This window comes from Asterias amurensis, chromosome 11 (genome assembly GCF_032118995.1).
Source record: "Asterias amurensis chromosome 11, ASM3211899v1".
Taxonomy (NCBI): Eukaryota; Metazoa; Echinodermata; class Asteroidea; order Forcipulatida; family Asteriidae; genus Asterias; species Asterias amurensis.
In genome coordinates, this window is record NC_092658.1 from 17,735,058 (window position 1) to 17,754,949 (window position 19,892).

The following is a 19,892-nucleotide window of genomic DNA, read 5'->3' on the forward strand; positions in this document are numbered from 1 at the left end:
TTTAGATAACAAAATGACACACCAGGACAGGTCGAACCATCACACTCAAAAAGAGCGGGAAACTTTCTAAGTCCAACTTCTTATCCAAATGCCATTTTTAATTACCCATTGTTGTCAAATGCAAAATCTCGTTTGAGTAAAATAAGCTATGGGGGCCTACTTTATTTTATTTAATAACAAACAAGTAAATGTGGAACTTTCACCAAAATGTGAAAACAAATTGTGGAACTTTGTTTTAGTAGTTTTGTTTGTTGTGAAGAGTGAATATCAATATATGTGTAAATTGGACCCCTTAAAGAAACTGGACACCTTTGGTTATTGTGAAAATTTGAACTCAATTGGTCGTCGAAGTAGTAACATAATGGAAGAAAAACACCCAAGTTGTTTACACGATCTCTTGTGCTTTTAGATGCTTGATTTTGAGACCTTAAAACAAATTGTAAGTCCCGAAATCATTTTTTTGTTCATAAACTAGTGGAAAATTACTTCTTTCTCATTACTTCAGAAGGGAAAAATTTCTCAAATGTTTTAAACTATCAACAGCTCTCCATTGCTCTTTAACAAGTCAGTCTTTATGCTGACAGTGATTACCAATAGTGTCCAGTGCCTTCAGGGTCAACCTAATAATTCGCTATTAAAAGTACCATCAATTGGTTTCATATAAAGGCTTTGTACTACATATTTTAGTACTTTATACAATGTAACGAACGTTTGATTGTAGAATGAAACTATGGTTCTACTCTGGTTTTTCATTTAAAGATCACCAAGTGGTACTTTTAATTAAACATAGCATACAACATCAACTGAAATTATCTTCAAGTACGCGCTAATTCTCCAATCAAATTGGCAGAATGGAGTGGTGATAAAAACCTATATTGCACGGCTAATATCACTACCATGCATCATGTGTGTTCTATGTCACGCGCCAAGTTTGCTTAAAGATAAATACGTTATCACACACTCGCTCGTGGAAATACGGAAAATATAGCGCGTCTGCGTCCCATATCCAACTCGGCCTTCGGCCTCTTTGGATATGGAACGCAGAGGCGCTATATTTTTCCGTATTCCACTCGCGCTTGTGTGATAACTTATATAATAAGATACTAAAAGCTTTAAGCTCAATACTCTACAGATCTGAAACAGCAATAACATTTCATAAATCTCCCCCAGAATAGATAGCATAGAATAATAACTTTCTAGAAGTTTGAGTCCAGACACCAATTGTAAAACTATAGTTAAGTTCGGGAAACAAATAAAATGCAAAAACAAACAAAAACCAGAACCTTAAAAATAAAACAATAATGCTGAAAAATACTGATACTGATAACGCACTGCAGGCCAATTTCATGTAGCTGCTTAAACAGACAATTTTGCTTAACATTTCCTTGTCTGCTGAGCAAATTTAAGCAGGAAACAAGCAAAAGATGGACCATGTGACATGGTTCCTTGCTGGTATCTTTTTAGTCTGGTAACAAGAAATGTGTTTGTGCCATGGAATTATATATACGAACTAGAGGGCACACGAGCGATGCTTCGTGCACAAAGGCCACGGGACCGCAAGATGATAAGCGCATCATTCTGCACGCGCGTTGAATACGAAATACATGTTTGAATTTTTGTATTGAACGCTCACGCGATGCTGTTTGTTCAACTTACAAAATGGCCGCACAAACACACGCTGTGAGATAGCTGTGTTGTCAACTTAAAAAATGGCCGCCTGCTCGCATACCGGGGCGCGTATATAGGTCAGTGCGCGCTCTAGTTCTTATATATAACTCTACGGTTTGTGCTTGCTAAAAGTAGCTATATGAAATTGGGCACTGATGTTAATGCTACTGTACAAGTACATTGCATGGTTTGTTAATACTATCACAGGTAGTACGCATCTTAATTAAAAAAAAAACCCAATAAGGACTGAACACGTTTGGTTTTTGTCAAAGACCAGTATTCTTACTCGGTGTATCCGGACATATATGCATAAAGAAACAAGAATGTGGAAATTTTGGACTCAACTGTTCATTGAAGTTGCAAGAAACTGATGAAAGAAAAAATCACTCTTGTTGTATAAAATAGTGTGCTTCTGGCCAATTTTTATATATATTATTTTAGTGAGAAATTATCTCTTTATAGGAAGTCGTTTCTCACAATGTTTTATACTATCTACAGTCTTCCGTTGCTCGTTACCAAGTAATGTTTTATGCTAAGAAAGGCCTATTTTGAGTAATTACCAAATGTGTACAGTGCCTTTAAAACAGTAAGTTAACTTTGTTCCTTGTTATAAGTTTTGCTTTTTATACAAACCCTACTATCCCATATAACATCATATAATTGTTTTAATTTGTTGTTGTATTCATGCCCTTATGGAAAGGGTCTGCTTTGTGTATGGCATCCTGTCACATAATTTGATATTAACAAGTCCACGGTGCTAATTCATTTAGGGGTCAGCACTGCATACCAGTTGATTATGAGTAATGGGGAGAGGGTGATAGTATAAAACTTTGTGAGCTCAAATTTTCTCAGGTTTGTTATTTTGTGCATATGTTGAGATACACCAACTGTGAAGACTAGTGTTTGACAATTACCAATAGTGTCCAGTGTCTTAAAAGCCAAGTTAAATAATTATACATCTGAGGTGGTTTAATACATTTTAAAGCAACTGGTACAACTGTAGCGTCATTGTTGCAGTTAATATGTATAAAACTCAAGAATAACAAAACAATAAAACCTAATTAAAAAACTTCGGGATTGACGCCTTCTTCCGGTACTTTCTTATGGCTGATGCTTCTGGTGTGATGACCAGGAAACGCTGCAGAGAGCTCATCACCTTGGGATTTCTGTGGTGAACCCCAAGGTGATGGGATGACAGCATCTTTTCTTGGAGATTTCTCCGTTGATCGTGTTGGCGATGGAGGCTCTGAACCGACTGACTTTGGTGAAGCATTACCAAATTCATCACTATGATGTCGTCTGAGCGACTGGACTTCAAAATGGTTGACCTCACCAGTCTTATCTGACCTCTCCTTAGGATTTTGCTTGGTGACCACCTGAACCTCAAGATTCCCATTGGTGTTCTGGTCGGCAGACTATGGGGCTCTCTTGATGGGCTTGGGTACCATCACTATGGACTATGATGACAGGTGTTTTGGATGAGGCCTGTTGAGCTGCTCACAGTTTGAATCATACTCCCAATCAATCAAGTCAAGCGCCATCTAGAGGCTCGAGCCTGCTCAGTGATTTTTCTCCAGATGTTCCGGTCCAGCATGAAGGAGCGTAGTTCTTCAGCGCTGGTCAAGCCGATGTGTGTCTAGGTATAGGAGAGTCATCTTCTCCCACGAGAAGCCTTGCCTTGGGTGGGCTCCCAGAGGATGATTGGGCAAGGGGCAAGCTCTGAGTGGCGGACACAGTGCCAAGCAAGCTTGAGGCGGCGTTCACGGATCTTCTCTGTAGCCTTTGGCCAGCCATTGGAGTTTCTCATGTGGTCTTGCCAGGGGATGTTTAGGGTCATACGCTGCATCCTGGTGTAGCAACCATCCAGAGACTTCTCCATCCTGGTGGTTAGGGTCTAGGTCTCATCTCCGTATAGTAGCACTGACTCCACTGTTGTGACAAAAGGTGATCTTTTCACTCCCACTCCAGCGCTGCTGCGTGCTGCAGATGAAAATAAACATTACACAATAACTTTACATTTCTAATACAAGCAATTTGGAAAGAAACAACACAAATTTTCACTACTGGCACTACAATTATTTATTGTTAATAGGGTTATGGGTCAGTCAGTTTTTTAAACCCAGGATTTGAGCTGCCTCTAGCCATCGGGCTAGCTCGGTGGTCTAGTTGTAGGACATCTGCTTTAGCAATGCAAAGGTCGCGCGTTCAAATCCCACTCGAGTGATTTGCATATTATATTTGTTTTCACAGGGTACAGTGGTTAAAACACATCAGTATAAAGGTTAAAAACAAATTATAAACCCAGAAATGGTTCAGTTAATAAATGCATTCTCATTCAGGGACAATAGATAAAAGGAATGACGATCTCAAAAACAAGTACAAAGTTGTATCTTTAAAGGGTTTTGGTACCTTTTGTATAACAATTTTGCCCATTACATAAATCCCTAGATGCACTGTAATGATGTACATGTATTATACAATTTTAGCAACATTAGTTTTAAAGTTTTGCGAAGAAAACAAAAGGCAAAATCAAACAGCAAGGTTTTCAGGAGAGTAGCGTAAATACGTTTTACATGCTAAGATCACTTTTGTTTCATGAAACGAAAACTACTTTCATAATATTTTTTTACTCATGTCTCAAAACTTACAACCTCAGCAAGGCAAGTAATATTTTAGAAGCCTTCTACCACCATTATCTTCAAACCGGATAGTTTAATGTATATCTGTTGACATTGAGTTTTGTTTTGTACAAAAGGTATCCAAACCCTTAAGTACGGTGTTGCTGAGATGTAATCTTGAATAAGAAAAAAAACAGTGTCTCTTACACAGTCTTCCTCCGCTTCCTGTTATCCTTCATTTGACTCTCCAGCTCAGCTCTTTTGCTCTCTTGGGTTTTGTGCAACTGAGAAAATGAGAAAACATTTATAATGTTATAATTTCTTTAGAGTGACCATTAGCATCGGCGTCAATCTGTCTTGAAAGATGGGGGGAGGAACATCGTTAGTCATACCATCTACGGCGCGGGGTCCGGCCTCGAGTAAGGGCCCCAGGAAAATTTTAAGGCCATTTATGCTCTCTAGTGCAATCTTATGAGTCTGAGGGAAGATGTGCCCCATCTGAGATCTTGGAATTTAATGACTATTTCGAGCTATGACAAATGATGCACCATTTAATTGCTATCCTGGTTATTAGCTAAAAACCAACTCAGTTATAGCTGCGTATACAAATTATTTCTACATATAATGCTCAGACGGCGGTTCATTCCTAGCATCGTCAAGGGTGGATTAAGACAGGAAATTCTATAAAGGGGGTGGGGGCTTGTTGGTAGGGCAAACCAATTAAAGATGGAGCATGCTATAAAGCGGAACGCAAAACCTTTTTCGGAAAAAAACTTGGGAAAACTTTGCATTCAAGGTGTTCTCTGGTGCAAACTTAGGCCAATAGGCAAAACGAATGGAACAGAACATTTATAAAGCCTTTTAAATGTGAGCAGCAGTTGTATAACCTTTTTGGTTAACATCATCTTCATGTGGGGATCTATAAGCATGCTCGTGTGAAACCTTTACGGCGTGGGTCGGGCTCGTTTGAGGGGCCTGGGAACAGTTCACATTCTAGATGCTCTGTGGTGCAATCTTAGGGCAACTGTCAACAAGAGGCAAAAAGAATGGAATAGAGCAAAGCCTTTAAAATGTGAGCAGCAGTAGAACCTTTTGAGTTAACAGCATCTTCAAGTACGGATCTACATGACACAAGTTGTAGGGGGCAAATCTGTCAAAGAGTGGCATGCGAGTGTGAAATCTTTACGGCATGAGTCCAGGCTTGCCTAAAGACTCTGGACACTATTGGTAATTTTCAAAGACCAGTCTTCTCACTTGGTGTATCTCAAAATGCCTAAAATAACAAACCTGTGAAAATCTGAGCTCAATCGTTCGTTGCGAGATATTAATGCACAAAACAAAAAAACACCTGTCACACAGAGTAGTGTGCTTTCAGATGTTTGATTTTGAGACCTTGCATTCTAAATCTGAGATCTTGAAATGAATTTCATGAAAAATTACTTCTTTCTCGGGAACTACGACACTTCAGAGGGAGCCGTTTCTCACAATGTTTGATACTGTCAACCTCTCCCCATTGCAAGTTACCAAGTGAGGTTTTAGGCTGACAATTATTTTGAGTCACTACCAATAGTGTCCACTGCCTTTAATCAGGCCTGGATCCTAGATGCTGTTTGGCTTCTCACACTAATGCTCAAACGTTGACAAAATTGCACCTCCCCCTTGAAACAGTGGAAGGGACTATCCCCCCCACCCCCCCCCCCCATTTTTGAAGGGTGGAGGGCATAAACTCAAATGTTTGCCGTATCTAATGACGTGTCTTTATCTTGAAACTCAAGTATTGCACCGTATAAGACCAAACCCTGTGTCCCGTCAATGGCATCAATCATAATGTTTGAGCATTCGTGTGAGAAGCCAAATAGCATAGGGTCCAGGCCCTCTTATAGACGATGTGACCTATGTTTACATTCAAACCACCCTCTGTTGACAAAACACTCTATACGTCATGTTTCGTCGGGCACCTGAGTTGCGCAGTCACAGTAAGATTGCGTACACTTTCTAGCTGGCTGCCAAAACACAAAGGTTTTGCCCGGCAGTATGCGCGCAAATCATGTTATGGTTTTCGTGTGATGTCAGAGGTCACATCGTCTATAGGCACAGGAAAATTCTGCATTTTAGATGCTCTGTGGTGCAATCTTTGGTCAATTTTGAGAGGGGACGTTTGATATAGTGTCCCCCACCCTTCTAAAAAGTTGTGTCATCCTTAGCCCCCAGGATTAATGCCCATGGCGAGACACAGGGTTGGTCTTACACAGTGCAATACTTTGGCTTCATGATCAAGGTGGTCAAAAAGATGGGGGGGGGACATTTGATATTGTGCCCCTCTCCCCTTGTCACACCCCACCCCCACCTATTTGATGCCCACCACCATTAGTAGAATTTGAAACTTTGTATGGTGGAATTATAACTATAAGAACATTTTGCGATAACACCATGTGAGTCTCTTTTTGAATAGTGTTGGTTAGGAAAAGAACTATTGGTTAAAGACTCATGTTTCTATTAATATACACTGATCATCTACAGGAGAAAAATCATAAGACTGTACTTACCGTTTGTCTAGACGCTACTGCTCGCCGAATGTACTTCTGTAGGGCTTCTCTACGCAACCTACAATAGACAACAAATATCGGACAAATTTACATCAGCTGCTGTTAAACGAATAAATTCAGTCTGAATGATCTACATGTGTAGTTGCATGTTTTGTGTGCATTTGATCACTAGGCATAGTTAATTTTTTACAGTATTACATTTAACAATCACCAGTTTCTTAAAAGCTCAGAAATGCCTAGTTCATTTTGATGGGCCATAATAAATAATTTGCAGATATTAATTACCTATTTGTCTTTTTAAAGACAAATAAAGCACTTGTGTTTTAATCCAACGAAGTCTTTTGGGGAAAAAAGTACCTACATGTGAGGTGAAACTAAACATGGATTGGAAATCACTAACAAGGCAATACTTTTTTTAGAAACCTCTTTCATCAGTGAAAAGGGTACAAAAGAATTTAGGCATTGCATGGTGAGGTATCAATATATATTTGGTTTGCGGTAACAAACACCATGTGTGTTTCTACTTGCCAGGTAGAGTTTGTTCTTTAGAGAACTGTCTTGCTTTATTTTACTACCGCAAAGAGTAGAATATCAGATTTTGGGGAAACTTGTTCTGAAAAGAACTGTCCTGCTTTGTAAATATACCCTGGCGCAGGTATAGAAAATTGGCTGGGACAACTACTTTAGCTTTATAGGATCATAATTAACTGCACTACCCCGGAGTCAGTCTCTTGACGATGACTAGAGCAAGCTAGTCAAAATGTTGAGACCAATTCAAGAACTGAATAGTGATTTGGTTCCCTATTGGGCAATCCCTATAGGCTTCTGCTTGCTTTTTGTTGATATGTCTCTAATTATTTTACTAATAATGCAAAAGTTATACATTTCTACTTATTGTTGCTGTGTGTTTTGAAGTTTTTAAAGCCTGGGTGAATAAATAAATAAACAAATAAATAAACTACTTGATGGATTGGTATTGGACGAAAACTAAGTACAGTTTCAATAAAAAGGGACAAAGCTTTATGGAAAGATTTCTCCAAATGTAATAACCTGTGTGGAGCTCCTGGTTGTCTCTTAGTCTTTTATCCATATGCTTCAAGTCCTCTGCATTGTTCTCACTCAGCCTCTTCCTTGATTCAACCTCTTCCCTGCAAACGGCCAATCAAAACAAACAAAGCTCGGTAAATAACACCAAACTCACAAATCTCAACTCATGTTAATCCGGCATGGTTAGGCCTGTCGTCTTCTTGATACTCCAAGGGTTTATGAAGATGCACCAAAAATTCAATCCATACTCAGTGAAATCCATACTCATACTCTTGAAATACATAATTCTAAAAACACCCCCTTTCTGGAGCTCCAGCCCTGGCCCCACGCGTCGACCTGGTATTCTTTTAAAACGTAAGAGCCCATAATTTAATAACAACAAGTATGCTAGTAGCTGGGTTAAACAACAGAGGAACCGCAGTTGAAATGACCAGATAGAGAAAGGACCAATAACACTATAATTAATACCAGTAACAGCCACCAGACCCCCCCCCCCCCTCTCCTGGGTTAAAGATCTGAGGAACCACCTAAAACCAAGTTGAAATGACCAATGATGACACTATTCCCAATACCAGTATCAGCCACCAGACAAAGGTTTTGCTGCATTAGGCCTGCCAGACCCCCCCCCCCCACGTTAAATATCAGACCCCCTTGTAAACCAAGTTGAAATGACAAATGATGACACTATTCCCAATACCAGTATCAGCCGCCCGACAAAAAAATTGCTGCATCCAGGGGCCCGCCAGACACCCCCCCCCCCAGTTAAACATCAGAGGAACAGCCTGAAACGCAGTTGAAATGACCATAGAGAATTAGGACGATTAACACTATTCTTAATACCAGTATTCAGCTGCCTGACAGAAGTTTTGCTGCATTGGGCCCGCCCGACACCCCCCCCCCCCTACTTAAGTTAACATCAGAGGAACCACCTCAAACAAAGTTGAAATGACCAATGACACTATTCCCCAAACCAGTATCAGCCGCCTGACAAGGTTTTTGCTGCATTGGGCCCGCCAGACTCCTCCTATCCCAACCCCCAGGTTAAACATCGGAGGAGTCACATAAACCAAGTTGAAATGACCAATAACACCATTCCCTATACAAAGTTGGGGGGGGAGCAGAGCGTCTGCCAGGCCAAATGCAGCAAAACATTTGTCTGGCGGGTGACACTTTGTTTTTGGAAAAGTGTTTTTGGTCATTTCCACTTGGTTGCAGGTGGTTCCTCCGATATAATGTCAAAGGGGCGGAGGAGCGGGATGTCTGCAGGCCTAAGCAATTTGTCTAGCAGTTCATACCTGTGGATGTAAAGGGTTTTAAACCAGAAAGGGCTTTCAACCTTTTTCAGTTGCTCAGATCTCTTGGTGTTATCTCCTTTCATAAATTTTGAACAAAAGGTTGTATAAACCTAGAGTTTTCAAAGTAGCAGAGTATAGCTTTTGCTCTTTTCAGATTTCCAAAAATTAAATAAAAAATGACAAGGGTCGAAAGACAACTCATTTTGCCTTAAAGCATCATTGTATAAACTTAAAGTCACCTGGAAGTAGAATTTTTTTCTTTCAAACATAAGAGTATATAATTTTTTTAGTAATTGTTTGTCACGATTTATATGTTAAAAAAATATATAAAGTTGTTTGGGGGGCTGACTCCGCCTACCCCTCTTGTAACGCCATTCGGGGCAGACTTTGCCTGCAATGCGTATAATAAACACACGTGCAAAGTACATGTACGTCCAAGTCGTGAGTTGGTACATTTCAAAAAGTGTTTTTCTGCATTCAGCAGCAATACACCTGGTCGGCATTGCCGGAAAAAAACATTTTTTTTTTGTTTTTAAAAGTACAAACTCACGACTTGGTCCGTACATTTTGCAATCGTGTTTACTCTACGCATTACAGGCAAAGTCTGCCTCGATTGACGTCACGAACAGCGCCTTCTCGGGTCGGGGTCTGCTGTTAAATTTGTAAATAACATAAGAACTGATTTTTTAAAACCTTAGTTAACTGATTCACATTCCACTCATCAAAACACATTAGTGACAAAAGCTTTATTTTGAAAAAAATACCACTTCCAGGTGACTTTAAGAGCCCAATAAAACTTCTGCCCACAAATTAATCACAGAAGATGTTCAACTGCCTCACTGGCTGATGACCATTATGCAATACAAGACCTACCATTGGAACTAGTTGTGGTATTGGCAGTCTGTTTTTCAGCTGAAGTGCCAGGCGGAACATGTCAGTACTGGGCAGGCCCGCCCACCGTCGCCCACCATGGCTACAACACTGATCATCACCAATGAAGGTAAGTATTACAGTTCCAACATCAAGAGTACTGTACTGTAAACAAAAAAGGTGAAAGCAAAATGAGAAAATTGGAAAGAAGTTGTTCAATCTTCACTTACCTTCATCCATTGTTGAAATGAACGAGCTTTACCACTGATTGGTGATGTCTTTACCTCTTCCACAGAATAGAAGAAGCAGGCGTGGGTAAACAAAGCACACATCACATATCCGTAGACAACGAAACAGGCCTAGGCCTAGTGTCAATTATTAATATTTTTTTGTTATATAGGTAATACAGCATGTACACAAAACAATGAGATCAACTGGATTATTAGGCCCAAAGAGAAGAAACACAGCACTAGTAACCTTAATAATCAACCACTTGATGACTGGGTACTCCGGAACTTCTGTAACTACGGTAAAACACTACCATATCGTAACTGGTAAACAACAAACTTTCCCATGCACGCAGCAAACCATCAATGATTGATCATCACAGTCACACTGATCACGAGCCCCATACTTAAAAAATACCAATATCCCATCTTTAGAGATAACAAAATAAGAAAAGTCCTACTCACTTTTATACTGCACGGACGGGCGAGAATTAACTGGTTGATGGATAAAGAATAATCTGTGATTTTTAATGCGATTTCGTGAAATTATTGGAGAACATTGGTGAAGAAAGAACAACTGGCGATATAATTTGAATCATAATGAAATTAGCCTGTCAATAGAGGGCGCTATCAAAATTCAATTTGTATGACTTTTTCCAATATTTTTGTGCAGAAATCCAGCCTTCTATTTATTTGGTCGTTATTATACAGCATTTTTCATAATATGAGCAGTGGAATGTATTGCCTGCCAGGAAATAGACTGGAACGTAGGCCTAATTTCATTATGCCTGGAAGCACAAACACTTGCTAAGCACAGAAAAATAGCTTAAAGGCAGTGGACACTATTGGTAATTACTCAAAATAATTATTAGCATAAAACCTTACTTGGTAATGAGTAATGGGGAATTTGAGGTCCCGAAATCAAGCATCTGAAAGCACACAATTTTGTGTGACAAGGGTGTTTTTTTTTTCTTTCATAGTTATCTCGCAACTCCGACGACCAATCGAGCTCAAATTTTCACAGGTTTGTTATTATTATGCATATTATGTTGAGATACAGCAAGTGGGAAGACTGGCCTTTGACAATTACCAATAGTGTCCAATGGCTTCTGGCGACCCCAAAATTTAATGTAAGAAGCGTCACTGCGGTAATGCTTCTCAGATTGTGTTTCTATAGGAACTATTCTTCCCATTATGACTATGAAACTCTGATAAACCAGTGGAAAAAAATTTAAGTGGTAAGAAGTAGCTTTGGATAGTACAATGCATCGTTTAAGAAGAACATTTACGTCCGGGTATGGAAAACGGGGTACCACTTTTTATTCCCTCCCCTCCCCCCCCCCCCCCAATTGAATATAAAAGCATTACCGCAGTAACGCTTCTCGGATTGTATCCCTATTGTATCCTAATTTGACTAAATTCTTTCCAGTTGGACCATATTGAACTCTGGAATGCCATAAAACTTTATACATGCGGTGAGGAGTAGGGCCTACAGCAGTTGGATAGTAGGCCCTACAGTGCAAGTTTTAGATAAACAAATTATACTTCGCTTCCTGTTACAAACGCTTGACCCCCCCCCCCCCCGATCATAACACGCATTACCGCGGTAATGCTTCTCAGATTATATTCCTATTGGGATTATCCTTCCTATTTTTATTCTCCCAAAAAATTAAAATGAGAAGCGTTAAAGGGAAGGTACACGTTTGGTAGTTACTCAAAACAATTAACTTAAAAACTGACTTGGTAACGAGCATTGGAGAGCGGTTGTTCATGGTATAAAACATTCTGGGAAACGACTCCCTCCGAAGTAACGTAATTTTTGAGAAAGGGGTTATTTATAACTAAAATATTAAAAGACTTTTAGCTAGAAGTATTTTATTCCTATCTGCAAGCACACCAAATGTTTTCTCGCAACTTCGATGGCCAATTGAGCCCAAATTATGACAGGCTTGTTATTTTATGCTTATGATGGGATACACCAAGTGAGAATACTGGTCTTTGACAATTACCAAACGTGTGCAGTGCATTTATTGCCTCCCAGATTGTATTCCTATAGATAATGTTCAACTTTCAAATAATGGGTCAGTAAAAACTTATAACTGCGGTGAAGCTTAGTAAACAGCTTTAGATAATCGCATTTTGAGAAACATTTCATCTTTTTTGTACATTATGTGGATGAAAAAGGGGTAACAATTTTGAACCCCTCTCACAAATTGAACATAAGAATCGTTACAGCGGTAATGCTTTCCAGCTTGTATTCCTATATAAAGGGAAAATTCTTTCCATGTTGACACAAATTACACAGGTTTTTAAAAAACGCAATCACTTTTTGAAATGTTTTGTTGCAGATTAATTCTATGTTTGAAGTTCTGGCATAAAGAATCGTTAACCAACGGTCTTTAAAACAAACACTTCTCAAAACAGATGTTTTACTGTGTACTATCTCTTTAATAAAACTTCCACCGTGCAAAGTTTCAAATCATATCAAAGGAAATTACTGACTGGGCAAATTGTAAATGATTTTGGGGTGAACAAAGACAAATTCACTGGAGTGGGATACAAACCAAATAACTTAAGGTTTTTCCGGATTTTTTATAGGTTAACAAATCATAATTCACACAGGCCCCTTTTCCTTTGACATTTTGACAAAACAATGCACGGTTGTTTTACAGGGCAGGGGTATTTCTACTATTTTTAACAATGATCAGTCTACATCACACAGTTGCTTCCTGTTTCACATGACCAATGCATTTATTTTACTCAAAAGCCATACTTGTACACTGAATGTTAAGCTATATTTTTCTCTGCCTCAATAAACAGCTTTGTTTATTGGTTATCCTTTACAAAACCAATTGTTTGTACTTGATTTCATGAAGATAAATGTAAGTTTGAATGAATAAAAACCTGGCAACACAAATTGAACATTTTAAAACTTACTATAGCTTAGACCTAATGGCAAAAGAAAACACTTCAAAGTAATATGATTGATAATTATGTTAATGAGCATTACCAGCAATGACATACGGATACTAAAAATAACATAATGCTAGGGAGCTGATACACAGTCGAGTTATGATAATGCATTAAAGTTAATAAACTGCAAACTAAGAAAGCTTAGACGGAAGTTTTACTGAAATTCATGAAATTTATAAAAATCAATTCATAAATACCCAAGACAGTTTCGCTACTCCCATTGGTTGAGAGCGCTACACCTGAGGTGTTTAAATGGTTGAGAATGACCAGGGCCCAATTTTATGGCTCTGCTTACCGCCGAATTCCGCGCTTACCATCACGATTCCGCTTACGTGCAAGCGCCAAATTTCTGAGCTAGGCTTTTAAGCGTAGAATGCCTAGAAGCGTGGAGTAGGCTTGCGCAAAAGCCAAAATTCGTCGCAAGCCCGTGAAATACACTTGCCATATACACATAATTCACTGCTTCCGTAAGCGCTGATTCTTTGCTTACAGCAAGCAGAGCCATGATATTGGGCCCAGCTGGAGCTGTTTATAACCAGCTTTCTGTGCTAGCCTTTTAAGCAGAGAATGCCTAGAAACGTGGAGTAGGCATGCGCAAAAGCCAAAATTCGCCGCTAACCGGTGAAATACGCTTGTCGAATACACAGAATTCCCTGCTTCCGTAAGCGCTGATTCTCTGCTTACCGTTAGCAGTGCCATGAAATTGGGCCCAGCTGGAGCTGTTTATAACCGGATTTCATTGCTAGCCTTTTAAGCGCAGAATGCCTAGAAATGTGGAGTAGGCACGCGCAAAAGCCAAAATTTTCCGCTAACCCGTGAAGTACGCTTGCCGTATACACAGAATTCCCTGCTTTCGTAAGCGCTGATTCTCTGCTTACCCTTAGCAGTGCCATGAAATTAGGCCCAGCTGGAGCTGTTTATAACCGGATTTCTTTGCTAGCCTTTCAAGCGTAGAATGCCTAGAAACATCATGCGCAAAAGCCAAAACTCGCCGCTAACCAGTGAAATACGCTTGCCGTATACGCAGAATTCCCTGCTACCGTAAGCGCTGATTATCTGCCTACCGTAAGCAGTGCCATGAAATTGGGCCCAGCTGGAGCCGTTTATAACCGGATTTCATTGCTAGCCTTGGAGTAGGCACGCGCAAAAGCCAAAATTTTCCGCTAACCCGTGAAGTACGCTTGCCGTATACACAGAATTCCCTGCTTCGGTAAGCACCGATTCCCTGCTTCGGTAAGCACTGATTCTCTGCTTACTGTAAGCAGAGCCATGAAATTGGGCCCAGCTGGAGCTGTTTATAACCGGCTGGTTTCCGCCTGTCAGGCTTGCACGTACGCCAATATACTCATGCCAAACACGCAATTCATAGCTTTTAGTAACAGGGCGTAATGTAAGTGCGCACACATATCTATTTCTAAGCGCGCTTTTTAACAAAAGGGCATTACTATTAATGGGAATAAAAGAGTAGTGACTTGTTCTTAAACGTATGTTGCCGTGCAATAAAGGCCCTCGCCATCTGCTCGGGCCTTTATCACCTGGCAATTACCCTGCTGGTTTTAAAGGGCCAATAAAGAATTTGTCGCTTCCCTTTTGTTCCCCTATCAAACGTCCATCAATTGAACAGATAAACAGTTCTTGAACTTGGTTCATGATCTGCTCTAATGAACATGTTATGAACTGTTTTAGGCATGGTCATTGACTGATCATGAACATTCTTGAAAGTTCATCGAGCCTGATGGGGTATATTGGTTAAATGCATAGCTATATATACATACGTATATACAGCTGTATTGTTTGATGACAATTAGTTAACAACAGGGTGGACCACGTGAAGGTTGTCATCTCCCACCCCACCAAAGGGATCGTAATAAGTTTGAGTGTGTAACCATTACAACAGTTGCTTATTTGTAATGTTACCCCTCTTTGAAAATTATTTATCACTATTATTTTATATTATTATTATAATATAAAATCTTGTTAATGAGTACTCTATTCAGCTAAGACAATGCCATGACCTTTGTAATTATTAAACCTTGTTAATGAGTACTCTATACAGCTAAGACAATGCCATGACCTTTGTAATTATAAAACCATGTCAATGAGTACTCTATACAGCTAAGACAATGTCATGACCTTTGTAATTATTAAACCTTGTTAATGAGTACTCTATACAGATAATGTCATGACCTTTGAAATTATTAAACCTTGTCAATGAGTACTCTATACAGCTAAACAATGTCAATACCTTTGTAATTAAATAACATCGTTAATGAGTACCCTATGACATTGTCAACACCTTTGTAGTTAAATCACCTCGTTAATGAGTACTCTATGACAATGTCATTCCCTTTGTAATTAATTAACCTCGTTAATGAGTACTCTATGACATTGTCATTCCCTTTGTAATTAATTAACCTCGTTAATGAGTACTCTATGACATTGTCATCACCTTTGTAGTTATATAACCTCGTTAATGAGTACTCTATGACATTGTCATTCCCTTTGTAATTAATTAACCTTGTTATTGAGTACTCTATGACATTGTCATCACCTTTGCAATTATTTAACCTCATAAGTATTCTATGACATTGTCATCACCTTTGGTATTAATTTACCTCGTTAATGAGTACCCTATGACATTGTCAATACCTTTGTAATTAAAAAACCTCGTTAATGAGTACTCTATGACATTGTCATTCCTTTTGTAATTAATTAACCTCGTTAATGAGTACTCTATGACATTGTCATTCCCTTTGTAATTAATTAACCTCGTTAATGAGTACTCTATGACATTGTCATTCCCTTTGTCATTAATTAACCTCGTTAATGAGTACTCTATGACATTGTCATTCCCTTTGTAATTAATTAACCTCGTTAATGAGTACTCTATGACATTGTCATCACCTTTGTAGTTATATAACCTCGTTAATGAGTACTCTATGACATTGTCATTCCCTTTGTAATTAATTAACCTTGTTATTGAGTACTCTATGACATTGTCATCACCTTTGCAATTATTTAACCTCATAATAAGTATTCTATGACATTGTCATCACCTTTGGTATTAATTTACCTCGTTAATGAGTACCCTATGACATTGTCAATACCTTTGTAATTAAATCACCTCTTTAAAGAGTACTCTATGACATTGTCATGACCTTTGTAATTAAATAACGTAGTTAATGAGTACTCTATGACATTGTCATGACCTTTGTAATTAAATAACGTAGTTAATGAGTACTCTATGACATTGTCATGACCTTTGTTATTAATTAACCTCGTTAATGAGTACTCTATGACATTGTCATGACCCTTGTACTTAAATAAACTCGTTTAATGAGTACTCTTAACCAACCTCCATTTTCACACGACACAATGGCATGACCTTTCACATTAAAAGCTTTATTCAGAGTTACCAACAAAAAACCATGGTGGCCACCATGTAAGCTACCCCAGAACAAATACCATGTAACTAATTAGACTTATAAATAATTGATAGACAGAATGACACATTACAAAAGTTACATTTTATATTTGATTCATTATTCAAATTAAGTAGTAACAATACAAAACTTAATGTCTAATAAACACTTAAAAATTCTCTTTTTATTTGTTATGAATTTACTACAAATAAAATTATGTTGTTTCGTATTTTGTAATTAGCAAACTGCATTACAAATTAACTTAACTTGTTTCATGGTTGTAATGCGGTACTTCATTACGCACATGAAACTTTTACATACTTGCAGTAAGGTACTTTATTGCAAGCATGTTATAATTACATGATTGTAATGAAGTACCTCATTACAAACATGCAATTGTTGTATGTGAACACATGAACTTGTATAGTACCTCGATACAAGTTTATTATGTATTCTGTCTACATACTTGTAATGAAGTACCTCATTTCAAGTATGTTGACAATATTTCTAAAAGCACATACACTTCCAAGAATGAATTAAACAGGCCAACGAAATGTGAAATCCTCACAAATCTTTTTTTTGTTATTGTTAAGTGACATAATATCTAGCCTATGTGGCTCCATACTGCAGAAGGAAGGCTTCTTCATCACCATTCCACCTTGATCTTTCTTGTGCTTGTTGCTTGATGTCATCCATCTAACGCCAACTTGGTCTGTCTCTTCGTCTCATTCGTGTACGTGGGTTGCATTCTGTTGACAATGTGTTCATCTGTTGTCATGACGCCTTAGATGAGGTGGTGATGATGATGTTGTATGGTATGCTGATTTTTAATGGTACTGCATAAGGTGGCTCAGCATCTTGATGTGTCCAACTCAAAGTTGTTCGACTGCGTTAGTCCTGTAATATGATCAAAAACCGAAAAATAAACCAGTTAGATTGCGACATGGATTTAAAGATCGAAGATTTGTGCATAATAGTAACAATAATGGCTTTTTATAAAGCATGCATATCCCTTATTCAGTGACGCTCCTGGCCTTTAAACATGCAGTATCCGTGCAAGGTAAATGGGACTAACTTTAATTGTGAGACCCAAGAAATGTCTATTTTATGCACTTTAATGGATTTCTAAACTTTCAACTCAAGCTTAACTTAAAAGACATCTTACCTTCATATTCCATTTGGGACCCTGGTATGTAGCTGCCTCAAGAACATCATGTATCTCTCTCTGTACTGTGCTGTCACATCTTCATGGTCCATGTTGACGGGATGGCTGGAAAGCAGTCGTCACAATCATCTGAAAGAACATTACAATGTACTACATTAGTACAAACCATATAAAGACATAGATCATCAGGGGCAAATTTCATAGAGATGCTTATAGGCACAAAAAGGATCCAAGCATAAAATAATAGAGAACTGTTTTAGCAATATTTTCTGCCTAAACAGCTCAATAAAATTGGTCCCAGATGATCATCACAGGACGACTGCTTAAAAAATGCTTAAACCGACTTTTAAAGCACTTTTAAAGGCATTTATCGAAGTAAAGGAACCTTGTAGGGGATGGAACTTCCAACACCATTTGGGGGTCTAAACCAACATATTTTCTACGAGGGACCAAGTGTTAAACCGAGAGCCCTTGAATTAACAAGATAATTTTCTAGCCATCTACCAATGTTTGATGTGCTTCAATCACATGGGATGATGTCCTCTAGGCAGGCACCCTCTGGGATGTGGCTCGTAGTCAGGCACCCTCTGGGATGTGGCTCGTAGTCAGGCACCCTCTGGGATGTGGCTCGTAGTCAGGCACCCTCTGGGATGTGGCTCGTAGTCAGGCACCCTCTGGGATGTGGCTCGTAGTCAGGCACCCTCTGGGATGTGGCTTGTAGTCAGGCACCCTCTGGGATGTGGCTCGTAGTCAGGCACCCTCTGGGATGTGGCTTGTAGTCAGGCACCCTCTGGGATGTGGCTTGTAGTCAGGCACTAAAAAGATTAAACAAAACTCGGCTAGGACAAGCACTTTTAAAGGCATTTATCGAAGGAAAGGAACCTTGTAGGGGATGGGACTTCCAACACCATTTTGGGGTCTAAACCACCACGCTTTGTAAGAGGGACCAAGTTTTAAACCGAGACCCAATGAATTAACAAGATCATTTTCTAGCCATCTACCAATGTTTGATGTGCTTCAATCACATGGGATGATGTCCTTTAGGCAGGCACCCTCTGGGATGTGGCTTGTAGTCAGGCACCCTCTGGGATGTGGCTCGTAGTCAGGCACCCTCTGGGATGTGGCTCGTAGTCAGGCACCCTCTGGGATGTGGCTTGTAGTCAGGCACCCTCTGGGATGTGGCTTGTAGTCAGGCACCCTCTGGGATGTGGCTTGTAGTCAGGCACCCTCTGGGATGTGGCTCGAAGTCAGGCACTAAAAAGATCCACACAAACAAAACTTGGCTAGGGCAAGCACTTTTAAAGGCATTTATCGAAAGAAAGGAACCTTGTAGGGGATGGGACTTCCAACACCATTTGGGGGTCTAAACCACCATGCTTTGTAAGAGGGACCAAGTTTTAAACTGAGACCCAATGAATTAACAAGATCATTTTCTAGCCATCTACCAATGTTTGATGTGCTTCAATCACATGGGATGATGTCCTCTAGGCAGGCACCCTCTGGGATGTGGCTTGTAGTCAGGCACCCTCTGGGATGTGGCTCGTAGTCAGGCACCCTCTGGGATGTGGCTCGTAGTCAGGCACCCTCTGGGATGTGGCTCGTAGTCAGGCACTAAAAAGATCCACACAAAAAAACTAGGCTAGGGCAAGCACTTTTAAAGGCATATATCAACGGAAAGGAACCATGTAGGGGATGGGACTTCCAACACCATTTGGGGGTCTTAACCAAAAAGTTTTCTAAGAGGGACCAAGTCTTAAAATAATAGAGAACTGTTTTAGCAATATTTTCTGCCTAAACAGCTCAATAAAATTGGTCCCAGATGGTCATCACAGGACTACTGCTTAAAAAAATGCTTAAACTGACTTTTAAAGCACTTTTAAAGGCATTTATCGAAGGAAAGGCACCTTTGAGGGGGATGGGACTTCCAACACCATTTGGGGGTCTAAACCAACATGTTTTCTACGAGGGACCAAGTGTTAAACCGAGAGCCCTTGAATTAACAAGATAATTTTCTAGCCATCTACCAATGTTTGATGTGCTTCAATCACATGGGATGATGTC

At 39.4% G+C, this 19,892-nt stretch overlaps 1 pseudogene; it reads right to left on the reverse strand.

Moving 5' to 3' along the window:
• Positions 1-9: 9 nt before the first annotated feature.
• On the reverse strand, positions 10-10,863 carry LOC139944395 (uncharacterized; annotated as a pseudogene).
• Between the last annotated feature and the right edge of the window lie 9,029 nt (positions 10,864-19,892).